Genomic DNA, 11686 nt, shown 5'->3' with positions numbered 1-11686 from the left:
CCGGCCAGCCATGGGGCTGGAACTGGGACTGGGACTGGGAGTACCGCCTGCGGAAATACCTTCTGCTGCTGGCCACGCTGGTGGTGACCGTGACGTACGCCGCGGGCTTCAACCCGCCGGGGGGCGTCTGGCAGGACACCCGTGACGGCCGACTTGCCGGCGACCCCATCATCCGCGCCACCCACTACCACTGGTTCCTCGCCTTCTACTACTGCAACGCCACCGCATTCGCTGCGTCGCTCGTGGTCATCGTTCTCATTCTCGTCCTCGCCATCCAGCACGACAAGGAGAAGGGGAAGGAGAAGGGGAAGGAGAAGGGGAAGGTGAAGGAGAAGGAGAAGGAGAAGAAGAGGGGGAAGAAGGTGTTCGGGCTGCTGGTGCTGCGGTTTGTCATGGGGCTGGACCTGCTCAGCCTCATGAGCGCCTACGGCGCCGGCACCTACCGCGACGTGCTCACCGCCGTCTTGTACTGCACGGTGTCGGCGGGCACTGTCTTGGTCTACGTCGTGGTTCTCAATTGCTGCTTTCCTGGCAAAAAGTCCAAGTCCGTCTCCGGCAGGGCCAAAGGCAAAGAACGTCACTGCAAAATCCTGATGCTTCTCGCGACCTTCGCGGTGAGCGTCACGTACGTCGCCGGGCTTAGCACGCCGGGCGGCTTCTGGGACAGCACTGGCGGCAGCCACCACCCGGGCGACCCGATTCTCAGGGACCACCACGACCTGCGCCTGACGGTGTTCTTATTCTGCAACACCACGGCGTTCGTGGCGTCCCTGTTCATCACCATGCAGCTCATCATCGACCGCAAGCTCCACGAGGAACAGGAGGTAGGCCTGCCTCGCAAGCATGCGCTCTTTTTTTTTAGAACGAAGGCTCGCGAAGAGCCCGGCTTTGAATTAACAAAGCCATCAACCGGCCAGGAGATACAGACACACACAGACCCCACGACCGAACGATACAAGGGGACACTCTAGGAGGCTTACAACTCAACGGTTCGCACAAACACAAAGAACAAGCTTGTCCTAGCCGAAGACTACAGCCAAACAAACCATCTAGGGATGAGGCACACACGAGCACGCCGAGACCTGCTTGCAACAAAGTGTGGAAAGTGAGCCCGACCAACGCCCAAGTAGAGAGACATTACACATCCGCCGTCTCTCTCGCCGCAAAGGGACCCTTCCCTCTCGCCATGGCTCGCAAGGCGCCGTACCCGGCGGACTTGAGAGACGCTCACCCTAGAGCAGGGGACGTGATAGCTTCAGGACCTGGAGCAGCCGCAGCACATCACCACTTGAACTTTCGAGCTCTCCACGACTGCCGCCTCGCCACAACCTAGAACGCCTGAGAGCTGCAGGAAAACCACCAGGTGCGGCTACTGAAGAAAGGCAGCAGAGGCATCAGGAGAGCCGACAGGCCACCGAGGAGCATTGCCAGGCAGCCGAACGCCTACAGCCATGCCGAACCTTGTGGCCCCATCGTCACCGGACCACCCAAGCCGCCCAAGCTCCGACCATGAACCCCTCACCTGAACGCATCCCTCCCCAGGCGGCGCCCCCAAGGAAGAGCACGACACACAGCGCGCCGTCGCCGCCCAATCCAAGCCGGATTTTGGGTTTTCACCAGGGAGGAGGAGCAGGGGTGGAAAGGGGAAGGCCTCTGCAGCACCTCCAAGGAGGAGACGGCGTCGGGAACGTCGCTGTTGCCAGGCCGGCCACGCCGGCCAGCGGTTTCCCGCGGCCCAAAACCAGACCACCAGTCACCCACCCACATCAAACCGGCGCTCGGAGGGAGGCAGGCGAGAAGCGGCGGGGACGAGGGAGACAGGGGAAAGGAGCCACCTTCAGATCTGACGAGGCGGGGAAGACCACCGCGCCGCCGCCGCCACCCGCCGTCGTCTCACCACCCGCGTGGTCGAGGCCGCCGGCCAGAGCTCACCCGCGGACGACGCCGGCCGCGAAGGCGCCGCCGCCTCGCCAAGAAGGGCCGCCGCCCCAGATCCAAGGTCCTCCTCGAGGAGGGAGCGACCGAAGCCTCGCCGCCACCTTCACGGGCGACCGCACGAGCGGATCCGGCGGCTTTCTCAGGTGGCGGCGAGGGAGGAAGGGTGAGGGATCGGCGGCGCGACGAGGAAACCCTAGTCGCCGCCCGAGTCGCCCGAAGCGGACGACGCGGGGGCCGGGGGGGGGGGGCAAAAAAGGGGAGGAGTCGAACCGTTTGCAACCAAGCATGCGCTCTACGCCTGCATCATCATCGCGCTGATCGGCCTGGTCAGCGCGTACATCGCCGGCAGCTGCAGGGACACCCGCACCACCGTCTCCGTGATCATTACCCTGTCCCTGGTTGGCGCTTGCATCCTACTTGCTGTGCTTCTGAAATGTCATTCCTCAAAATGGTGAGCAGATATCCTCTCTCTTTCTCTGGATCATATGTGGCAGCAACCAATTCCAGCTTGCAGTTGAACTCTGTTTCTCCTCTGCAATCATCATATTTCATGTGGGCATTATTTCCAGTTCAAAACAACTTAACTGGACACTGTTTCTTTCTTTCTCTGCGGTGAATGCAGTGTCACCGGAGAGAGTGACGGTGTCGCAGGCGTGACAGAGGGTTCAACCACTCAGGTTGGGGTAGCAGGGGTGGTCGTCGGCGCAGGAGAAGAGGCGTGGGCTAGAGCCTAGAGGGATGGCCGGGGATACGGGCGGACCAACGAAGGAGGTGGCTCTAACGGTCCAGCCAAATTTGACTGAAAGTCAAAAAAGTTCCATGCGACTCGATTATAGTACTAGGTCCCAAGAAATAGGGGAAAATCAGCAGACTGATAATGTCAGGTATTCCCTCCGTTGAGTATTATAAAATGTTATATTTTTAAATCAAATGCAATAGACATAGTTTTAGTTTGTTGTTTACTCATTTCAGTCGATATGTAGTCTATATTGAAATATCCAAAACCAAAAGTGCTATTATGAGCTCGAGCTCACATGCTCTCGGATGAACAATAACATCTGAAAAAAAGTAAAAAAAATTCTGATTTTTTTGGTAAGAAACATTGATGATTTTTCTACATGCGTGCAAATTTTAATGATGAAATCACTTTTATAGAAGTCCCGCCAAAAATAAAAAAAATTGATGCTCAAAAAGAGTGTTTTGGGAAGCATTTGGGAGCATCGATTTTTTTTTCTGACGGAGCGTCAATTTTGTTATTTTTACCGGCACCTCCATAAACTTGATTTCATCATGAACGTGCAGAAAAATCATCAATGTTTCATGACGAAAAATTCATATTTTTTGAATTTTTTACATTATTTTAGGATTTTACTGTTCATCCAATCGAGCTCACAAGCTCCATGTTTTGCTAGTGTGAGCTCGAGCTCACATGCTTTCGGATGAACAGTAATATCTGAAAAAAAATGCAAAAAAACTCTGAAATTATTTGAGGGAATGGAAGGAGAACTAAGGAGCAGCACCTTTTCTTTTCTTTCTCTGCAATCATATATTCATATGTGGCATCAACCAACTCCAGACTAAGAATGTCAGGATCGAACTGAAGTCTGTTTCTTTCTCTGCAGTGAATGCGATTTTAGGGAGGCTGTGGACAAGGCTCGCTCTCTTGTTCTACTGCTCACCTCTCTTGCTGCCACCATCACCTACGCAGCCGGGTTGGACCCGTCGGGTGGCCTGTGGCAGGATAATGGCAACGAGCACATGACCGGCGACCCGATCCTTCTCACGACGAACGCTAGGCGGTACAAGACCTTCTACTACTGCAACTCGGCTGCCTTGGTGACCTCCTTGGTGGCCATCATTCTTGTCCAAAATAAGCTTATGCTCAAGCACCACGTGTTGGAGGTAGCCATGATACTCGTCCTATTTGGCCTCATGGGCGCTTATGCCGCCGGGAGCTGCTGGGACTTGGACACCTCCATTTACGCCATGGCCTTGGCCGGCGTGGTCCTTATTTATGTGGTGATCCATGTTCTCGTCTTCATGCTGGACCACAAGGACAAACAAGGCGACGAAGAGTTGCTCGAGAAGAGGCACAAACGGTTGCTTCTCTTCGTGATCTTGGCAGTGACCATCACCTATCAAGCGGGACTCACGCCTCCAGGCGGCTTCCTCCTCAGGGATGACCAGTTCAGGCACCATGCAGGTGACCCGATCCTCTTCCCACGCCGCTACTATTGAATGTATGAATTGCACGATGTATTGATTCAGTGCAATGTGCACGATATATATAAGTATAAGGTGGGGCCTCTATCTCGATCTATACAACAAACTAGAGAGGTGGGCCTAGTCAATATACATGCACAAACAACATACTCCCCCCCCCCCCCCCCCCCCCCCCCCCCGCGCAGTCGAAGCGGCACCGCGGCTGACGCAAAGACTGGACCGTAACTCCTCAAAAGACGCCGTAGGCAAGCCCTTGGTCATGATATCGGCAAATTGTTGGGAAGTAGGGACGTGTAAAACACGAATATGGCCAAGAGCCACCTGTTCCCGAACAAAGTGAATATCCAACTCACTATGCTTGGTCCGGCGATGATGTACCGGGTTAGCGGAGAGGTAGACCGCCGAGACGTTGTGGCAGTAGACCACCATGGCACGGTCAACAAGGCAGGAAAGCTTCAGAAGCAGCTGGCGAAGCCACGAACACTCAACAACGGCATTGGCCACCGCACGATACTCAGACTCAGCACTGGAACGAGAGACCGTAGGCTGCCGCTTGGATGACCACGAGATAAGTGAGGGTCCAAGGTAAACACAATAGCCCAAAGTGGAGCGACGAGTATCAGGACAGCCCGCCCAGTCTGCATCGGAGTAGGCGGTGAGGGCGGTGTCGGCGGAGGCGTGAAGCGTGACGCTAAGATCCATAGTGCCAGAGACATAGCGGAGAATCCGCTTGACAGCAGCCCAGTGGACGTCTCGAGGAGCATGCATATGAAGACACACCTGCTGCACGGTATACTGGATCTCCGGTCGAGTCAGGGTGAGGTACTGAAGAGCACCAACGATAGACCGATAGAAAGTAGCATCCGAAGCAGGAGAACCATCTGTGGCAGAAAGCTTGGCCTTCGTATCAACAGGCGTAGCGGCGGGCTTGCAGTGAAGGATGCCGGCGCGCTCCAGGAGCTCGTGAGCGTACTTCCGCTGACGAAGGAAGAAGCCATTTGGACGGCGCACCACTCGACACCGAGAAAGTAGTGCAAAGGACCCAAGTCCTTGATGATGAACTCAGCGCGAAGACGAGCCACTACTAGGAAAAGGGCTATAGATGATATGAACATTAATGGTGCACCGTGTATGTGGTGCGCCACTGCTGTGCGCCATTAGTATTTTTTTTATTTTTTTTCAAAACTAGTAATGGCGCATGGTGGGTGTGGTTCGTCATTACTATGTCAACTAGTAATGACGCACTATCCCATGGTGCGCCATCACTAACATTTTTTTTACTTTTTTTTCAAAACTACTAATGGCGCACCACACACCAGGTGCGTCATTAGTAATATACTAATGACGCACCTGGTGTGTGGTGCGCCATTAGTAACCCTGGTGCTAAATGCACCCCCCATGTGGACCACCTTTTCAGTTTTTAAAAAAATAAAAAAATGATTGAAATGTAAAAAAAATAAAAAAAAAGTTTCCCATGTGATATGTGGTCTAGTTGTTGGGAAAATTTACAAATATGAATTTCTACTTTATTTGCAAAATCTCTCTGGAATTTAGTAAAATGGGCATAACTTTTGCATATGAAATCGGATTAAAAAGTTTTTTATATGAAAAATCATCTACTCGAAAAGTTACATCCGAATTGAACAGAACCCCGTTCAACATCTTCAAAATCCCCAAAAACCTAACAGAACCAAAGATACGGGGCTTTTAAGATCTAGAGGGGGTGAAAATGAAAAAAAAATCAAACTTACTAGTGGCACACCATTTGCTAGGTGCGCCACTAGTAACAGAAAAAAAATTGGTTTAAAAAAATTTGGATTTTTTTTTCAAAATATGATACGTAATATGATCGGGAAGTTTGAAATATTTTTTCAAAATTTCATCATACTCATAAATATGAACAAAGTCTTAGACATCAACAAGGTTTAATAGGATTCATATGATAGATATATCAACAAGTGCCTGTGAAGTGAGCTTGTGCTGGGGTTGGATAGAACTGCGAAGTTAAGTGTGCTTGGGCTGGAGTAGTGTGAGGATGGGTGACCTTCTGGGAAGTTTGACCACAGAGTACGATTTGACTTGAGATTAAGCATATTGACCCGAGATTAAGAAAAAAAAATGAATTTTTTTTAAAAAATGAAAAAAAAATAAAAAAAATTGTTACTAATGGCGCACTTCTATGTGGTGCGCCATTAGTATACCAGATACTAATGGTGTGATACTGGTGCGCCATTAGTAGGCAAAATAGACGCGCCACTAGTAGGCCTTTTCCTAGTAGTGAGCCGTGAGCTGACTGAGGAGACTAGCCGTACATGCCGTCAGGATGATGTCGTCGACATAGAGCAGCAAGTAGGCCGTGTCAGAGCCTTGATGATAAATGAAGAGTGAGGCGTCCGAGCGGGTAGAGCGAAACCCAAGCTCGTGGAGAAGCATGGCAATGCGCTGGTACCAAGCGCGCGGAGCCTGCTTGAGTCCATACAGGGACCGCGAGAGCAGACACACGTGGTCGGGAAGCGTCGGGTCAACAAACCCGGTGGGCTGCTGGAAGAAGACCTGCTCCTTGAGGTGACCATGGAGAAAGGCGTTGGAGACGTCCATCTGGTGCACCGGCCAAGCACGAGAGGCCGCAAGGTGAAGAACCATGTGAATCGTGCCGGGCTTGATGACCGGGGCGAAGGTGTCGGTGAAGTCGATGCCAGCATGTTGTCTGAAGCCCCGAACGACCCAGCGCGCTTTATAGCGATCAAGAGTACCATCAGGACGGAGCTTGTGTTTGAAGACCCACTTTCCGGTAATCACGTTGGCGTGCCGGGGACCGGGAACAAGCTGCCACGTCCGGCTGCGCAACAGGGTGTCAAACTCCTCTTGCATCGCAGTCATCCAGAGCGGGTCACGAAGAGCGGCTCGGACGGAGGATGGCAAGAGCGACGACTCAGAGGTGGGTGCCGCATGGACGTAGTCATCCGCGGCGTAGCGCGAGCTCGGGCGAAAAACGCCCGTACCAGCACGGGTGACCGGACCAGCCACAAGTGCCGAGGAGGCCGGGGCGCCGAGAGGGCCGCGGGGGCCGCGGGCACTGTGGGGACCGCGGGGGCCGCGGGCGCCGGGGGGCCCGGGGGCCAATGTCGCGGCAGTAGGAGGCACCGCATGCGAGGGGCGCGCCTCAAGGCCAGGGGCAGGCCAAGAGAGGCGCGCGAACGCCCTGGGAGCGGCGTCGAGGAGCCCGCGTCACCGATGGCGGGAGGAACAGCTGGAGGTACTTGCTGAAACAAAAATACATGCTCATCAAAGTAAACGTGCCGGAAAGTGAACACACGGTGGGAGACGGGATCGTAGCACCGATATCCCTTGGAGTTGGAAGGGTAGCCGATGAAGATGCAAGCGGCAGAACGAGGTGCGAGTTTGAGTCCGCAATGCTAGGATAGCAAAGGCACCCGAAAATATACAAGTCATCATAAGATGAGGACGTACCAAAGAGAAGATGGTGAGGTGCATAGTTCCATCGTGGACGGCAAGGGCGAAGGTTAAGGAGAAATGAAGCAGTAGCGAGTGCATCAGGCCTGAAACGAGGTGGCACATTAGCGTACAACAATCTGGCTTATTGCCGGAATGGACTTTGTTGTAGACTTGGCTGTTGGTGAGAAGCCTCCTTAAGTAATGAGGATTTCCTTCCCCCCTAAAAAAAATGAAAACGAACGAACGCATGGATGAAATGGATCTCAAATCGCGCGCCACGCGATCGTCTCGTCTACATGCAGTACTCATCGGAAAGTACAAGTGTAGTAAAACCAACGCAAATAATTACGCGTTCATTCCGGTTCTCGAAGCGGCGGACGGCCGGAGTACGTCTGAACACGACGAGGTTTCGCACCAGAGAGAAAGATTATAAATTCTGGCGTACCCCTGCCTCAACGCGCCTCAACGTCAATCTCCTCTGATCCTCCTCTCCCCCCTCCCGCCGGCCCTGCTGCTATATCCTCCATTGCTCGGTAAGTGTTCTACTCTTCATTTCCCATTGTTCGACCTCATGGTTCTCAGTTCTCACCTGGTATATATGTTTCTCACCGATCGATCTACCGTTCCAGCAGGCTAGCTTGCCGATCGCACATGGCGTTTGCTGGCCTCTCTCTCATCACCGCTGAGGGCAAGCTGTGCACTTCCACCGTGTCGCCCATCGACTCCCGCGCGGCCCACGGTTACCACCTGCTCTCCGTCGAAGGCTTCTCGAGAAACAAGCTACCCACCGGCCAGTACATCAGATCTCGTACTTTCTTGGTTGGAGGCCGCCGCTGGTATCTCAGGTACTACCCTAATGGCTATGACTCCAAGTGCACCGGGTTCATATCGGTTTCTCTTGGCCTTGAGGGCGACGATGATGAGAACAAACATGGCGATGGTGAGGCGCAGCCGCGGTCCGTGAAGGTCCAGTCAACCATCTGTTTCATCGATCAATTTCAGTGGGATCAGTCAGTATACATCCAAGAAAGAGAAATAGAGGACTTCGGTCTCAATCCAGTAATCTCAGATAGAGATTTCATGAGAAGATCTACGTTGGAAAGATCTGCGCATCTCAAGGATGACAGCTTCATCATCCGTTGCGACGTCATTGTACTTGACGTCAAGGCGGACATCAGCGTGGACGGCGGTGCTGGCACTATGGCTTCCGCGCTTATCCCGGTGCCACACTGCCACCGTCCGACATGCCGATCCGTTTGAAGAATCTCCTCCGGACCAAGGAGGGTGCTGACGTGACGTTTGAGGTTGGCGGCGTGAGGATCGCTGCGCACCGGTGTGTGCTTGCAGCCCGGTCTACGGTCTTCAGAGCACAGCTGTTCGGCGACATTATTCAGGGCTCTGCCGTGAAGATAGACGGCATTGCAGCGAAAGTGTTTGGGAGCATGCTTGATTTCATCTACACCGACACAGTACCCGACATGTCGGATTGGGACGACACGGAAGAGGAGGCCGAAGAGGGAAATGACGTGGAGGAGGGAGCTGAAGAGAAGGGATACATATCGCCCAAATATATAATGTGGCTGCTGCAGTTGCTTGAAGCTGCTGATAGATACGATCTCCATAGGCTGAAGTCGATTTGCCAAGAGCAGCTGTCCCTCGGCATACAACTGAGCTCTGTGGTGGGCATTATTGTTTTAGCCGGGCGAAGGGGTAGCAGCTGGTTGAAGGGGGAGTGCTTGCAGTTCATCAAAACTCATACAAGCTTGCACAAAGAATTCACGGCTGAGGAAGTTGAGGAGATGACCAGAACCTGCAGCCCCACAGTTCTGAAGAAGCTCATCTACAAGTTTGCTGCCTGAATTTCTCAAGAAAACCTATGTATTCGTTGCTCTTAAACATATTCTCATTTCTTAAGGGTTAGTGTATTTAGTGAGTCCATCGTCCAGTAGCAATATATGCCATTGCTACCGGCTTTACTCCGGATTCATCAGGTGCAGTAATCTAATAGTATAGTGTATTTTTTACATGTCTCTTGTTTTATATGCCATTGCTACCGGCTTTACTCCGGATCTGCGCTTAATTGTTGTGCATGAATGCATGCATGGATTGCCTGCTAATTCGATCGGCTGCAATCATCAAAACAGACCTGCAGGGTGCTATTTCGCAGCATTCATGCATGTTTCCCTCTGCTAAGCTGTTCTGGTCATGGGGAACGACGTCTCTGGTAGGAGCCCTGTTTAGTGCGACAAATCGTGGACCTAATCTGCTCTTGATCTTGATTGACTTGTGAGTTTGTACTAATTTTCACTGAGGTTGGCTGGGGAAAACAAGCAGTATAAGGTTTCACATTTTTGTGTTTTAGTTCATGCAACTCATTTAACTCCACGGCTGGGGAAAACAAGCAGTATAATTTTTTTTCTCAAGTTGACTCCGGCTGTATCGTATATATAAACCATTGCAGTGCGTAAAAGACAACAAAATTACGTGGGCGAATTGGCTGGTGCATGTCCTTTCGGTGTATTTTTCAAGTTTAGGCACCAAAGTGAACATCGATGATAAATTCAGGCATCACTAGTGTTATTATCTTTTTTCATAAAATCTTCAATGGCTATGACCACATTTTGCTGCATCACCTATATACGCAAACTCTCTCAAATTCATAAAATCATGAACATTTTTTTAAACTCGTGATTTTAAAAAAAATCATGAACATTTTTACAAATTTTTTAACATTTTCTAAAGTCAAGAACATTTATTAATTCATGAACATTTTATACTATTTGCAAACATTTTTCTAAAAAATTGTGAACATTTTATAAAACAATCTACTTGAGTCGGCAAACATTTCTACAATTAACAACTTTTTTGGAAATTGGTGGAACAAATTTGAAGTTCACAATTTTTTTATATAACGAATATTTTTAAAATGCATGATCATTTTTTGAATCAGTAAATATTTTAAAAATAAATTGCGCTGATCGAAAATCAATTCCATAAAAATTCAGCCCAAGACTAAGGTGGTCCACCACCTCAGAAGCAGTCCAACATAAAGCTCAGATGCAAATGACTAGATCCATATAGGATGTTTCCGACATTAAGCTCGGTTGAACTCCTTCATCTTTTTCAAGACCGATGTAATCTATGACATCTCAGATGCCGACCGGCGCTTGAGCTCAGCTGCAAAAAGGACACCTCAAATGTAGTCCGGCATTGAAGCTTGGACGCAGGAGGATACCGTCGCACGGGAAAAACCGAGGTATGGCGTAAAAAATAACGATACATTAATAAAGGACGAGAACTTAAAGAGGCTCCGCCGGATGCCTGACGTGTGGACTCTTTGGATTCACCTCGGCGATCCTCAAGATCGAAGATGGGAAGATTTGTTGAATCAGCTTTCAAGACCAGTGGACGAAGATGATGAACAGTTTGGAAGAACAATGGAGCGTACCCAACTTGAAGGTCGGTTGTCCAGGACTAGGGGGTACTCACCACATCGTCTTCGGACCAGGTGGATCGAGCCGAGGACCCCATGACGGTTCACTAACTCTCCTCCAGTCACCAAGGCAACTAATAAACTGAATAATGAACAAGTTGGTTCCCTTTGGCTTGAAAATAACTTTTTGAGTAGCCGACCATGTCGTACGCATCAAGTTAAAAAGCGCAGAGACTAAAGTGACGGGTTGTGTGTACCCGGAATATTGTCATTCATCTAATCTCGCTCACCAGATCATCAACTTCTTCACTGAAATCAAGCCCGGCCTCTTCTTCCCCATGGAGATGTAAACCTTCTAATATGTCCTCAAGGATCGGTGGGCCCCCAAACATGAGGATCTCCATCCATGTCTTTCCCTCTCCCACTTCCTCCTTTGTAGCCTCTCCTGAGCTCTCCTCATCTCCCCCGACCTGGACTTCGGGCACCACCTCCTTTTCTGCACCTAAATTCTTACCCCCCCCCCCCCCGCACCACCCCCGCCATGGGAGGTTCAGACCTACAAGCTCTTGTCTCAATCGACCAAGAAAGATTAAAAAAACTCCCGATCCAACGGCGAAAGACCGGCCGGGCGTGAGG

General features: G+C 51.0%; 1 pseudogene; it reads left to right on the top strand.

Moving 5' to 3' along the window:
- Nucleotides 1-8268: 8268 nt before the first annotated feature.
- Nucleotides 8269-9476, top strand: LOC123153318 (BTB/POZ and MATH domain-containing protein 2-like; annotated as a pseudogene).
- The last annotated feature ends 2210 nt before the right edge of the window (nucleotides 9477-11686 follow it).

This window comes from Triticum aestivum, chromosome 7A (genome assembly GCF_018294505.1).
Source record: "Triticum aestivum cultivar Chinese Spring chromosome 7A, IWGSC CS RefSeq v2.1, whole genome shotgun sequence".
In the NCBI taxonomy this organism is placed as follows: Eukaryota; Viridiplantae; Streptophyta; class Magnoliopsida; order Poales; family Poaceae; genus Triticum; species Triticum aestivum.
The sequence above is the reverse complement of the archived record's forward strand: the minus strand, read 5'-3'. Positions and strand labels throughout refer to the sequence as shown.